This window comes from Lepisosteus oculatus, unplaced genomic scaffold (genome assembly GCF_040954835.1).
Source record: "Lepisosteus oculatus isolate fLepOcu1 unplaced genomic scaffold, fLepOcu1.hap2 HAP2_SCAFFOLD_312, whole genome shotgun sequence".
Classification (NCBI taxonomy): Eukaryota; Metazoa; Chordata; class Actinopteri; order Semionotiformes; family Lepisosteidae; genus Lepisosteus; species Lepisosteus oculatus.
Window position 1 is genome coordinate 25,001 of NW_027167844.1, and position 2,500 is coordinate 27,500.

Genomic DNA, 2,500 nt, shown 5'->3' on the forward strand with positions numbered 1-2,500 from the left:
CGTCGGGCTCCCCTGCCTGCCCTGGGACAGGCCGGGGTGCCCAGAGCGCCTGCGTCAGGCTCCCCGGCCTGCCCTGGGACAGGCCGGGGTGCTGAGGGCGCCACCCGCACACCTGCGGGGCTGGCCGCCCTCCGTCGGGCTCCCCTGCCTGCCCTGGGACAGGTCGGGGTGCTGAGGGCGCCACCCGCACACCTGCGGGGCTGGCCGCCCTCCGTCGGGCTCCCCTGCCTGCCCTGGGACAGGCCGGGGTGCTGAGGGCGCCACCCGCACACCTGCGGGGCTGGCCGCCCTCCGTCGGGCTCCCCTGCCTGCCCTGGGACAGGCCGGGGTGCCCAGAGCGCCTGCGTCAGGCTCCCCGGCCTGCCCTGGGACAGGCCGGGGTGCTGAGGGCACCACCCGCACACCTGCGGGGCTGGCCGCCCTCCGTCGGGCTCCCCTGCCTGCCCTGGGACAGGCCGGGGTGCCCAGAGCGCCTGCGTCAGGCTCCCCGGCCTGCCCTGGGACAGGCCGGGGTGCTGAGGGCGCCACCCGCACACCTGCGGGGCTGGCCGCCCTCCGTCGGGCTCCCCTGCCTGCCCTGGGACAGGCCGGGGTGCTGAGGGCGCCACCCGCACACCTGCGGGGCTGGCCGCCCTCCGTCGGGCTCCCCTGCCTGCCCTGGGACAGGCCGGGGTGCCCAGAGCGCCTGCGTCAGGCTCCCCGGCCTGCCCTGGGACAGGCCGGGGTGCTGAGGGCGCCACCCGCACACCTGCGGGGCTGGCCGCCCTCCGTCGGGCTCCCCTGCCTGCCCTGGGACAGGCCGGGGTGCTGAGGGCGCCACCCGCACACCTGCGGGGCTGGCCGCCCTCCGTCGGGCTCCCCAGCCTGCCCTGGGACAGGCCGGGGTGCCCAGAGCGCCTGCGTCAGGCTCCCCGGCCTGCCCTGGGACAGGCCGGGGTGCTGAGGGCGCCACCCGCTCACCTGCGGGGCTGGCCGCCCTCCGTCGGGCTCCCCTGCCTGCCCTGGGACAGGCCGGGGTGCTGAGGGCGCCACCCGCACACCTGCGGGGCTGGCCGCCCTCCGTCGGGCTCCCCTGCCTGCCCTGGGACAGGCCGGGGTGCTGAGGGCGCCCCCCGCACACCTGCGAGGCTGGCCGTCCTCTGACATGCCTGGGGAGAGGCCACCCCTGTTTCGGCCTCTCCCTCGTACCCAGGACCACGCCAACGCTGACTCGGCCTGCCCACATACCTGGGATCAAGCCACCCGAGTTTCGGCCCTGCCACTTACACTGGACCACACCACTCCGAAATCGGTGATCCTACAGTCCCGCAGACACACCACTCGACTTTCGGTACTCCCACATACCCGGAGATACGCCACCGCAACTTCCGTACCCGGTGCCTGCAAGGGAGCGAACCTGGAATCCAAGCCCAGCCTGTGGAGCTCTGCCTGGGCTTGAGCAGGGTGGATTCATCCCCTTAAAAGCTCCATGAAAACGAAAAAGTCTTTTTTTGACCCCGGGAGCGCTCTCAGCCGGTTGCATGCCTCCTGCTAGGCCTGGGCCGAGCCTCCAGGCTTGTGAAAAGGGGAGAAGCACCACAGCAGCGGCGTCTAGGGCCTCCGGCTCCGGGTTCGGCCGCAAGCAGTGCTTTCGGTTCAGACAGGGGGATCCGGGCCTCCCTGCCCGGGAAATATGCCCCCTGCCTGGGGATGGACTCCGGACATGCCCCCTGCTGCAGACTTAAGCCCCCTTCCGATTATTCAGACCCATTCAGCGCCGTCCAGCGGGCCGGCCACCTGGTCACCCGTGACACTTTATAGGGGCCTGGTCACCCGTGGGACTTAGTCTTTTTTACGATCGGCTTTTAAGGGGCCTGGTCACCTGTGGGACTTAGTCTTTTTTACGATCGGCTTTTAAGGTGGCCTGGTCACCCTGGGGACTTAGTCTTTTTTACGATCGGCTTTTAAGGGGCCTGGTCACCCGTGGGACTTAGTCTTTTTTACGATCGGCTTTATAGGGGCCTGGTCACCCGTGGGACTTAGTCTTTTTTACGATCGGCTTTTAAGGTGGCCTGGTCACCCTGGGGACTTAGTCTTTTTTACGATCGGCTTTTAAGGGGCCTGGTCACCCTGGGGACTTAGTCTTTTTTACGATCGGCTTTTAAGGGGCCTGGTCACCCGTGGGACTTAGTCTTTTTTACGATCGGCTTTATAGGGGCCTGGTCACCCGTGGGACTTAGTCTTTTTTACGATCGGCTTTTAAGGTGGCCTGGTCACCCTGGGGACTTAGTCTTTTTTACGATCGGCTTTTAAGGGGCCTGGTCACCCGTGGGACTTAGTCTTTTTTACGATCGGCTTTTAAGGGGCCTGGTCACCCTGGGGACTTAGTCTTTTTTACGATCGGCTTTATAGGGGCCTGGTCACCCGTGGGACTTAGTCTTTTTTACGACCGGCTTTTCGGAGGCCTGGTCAACCGGGGGACTTAGTCTTTTTTACGATCGGCTTTTAAGGTGGCCTGGTC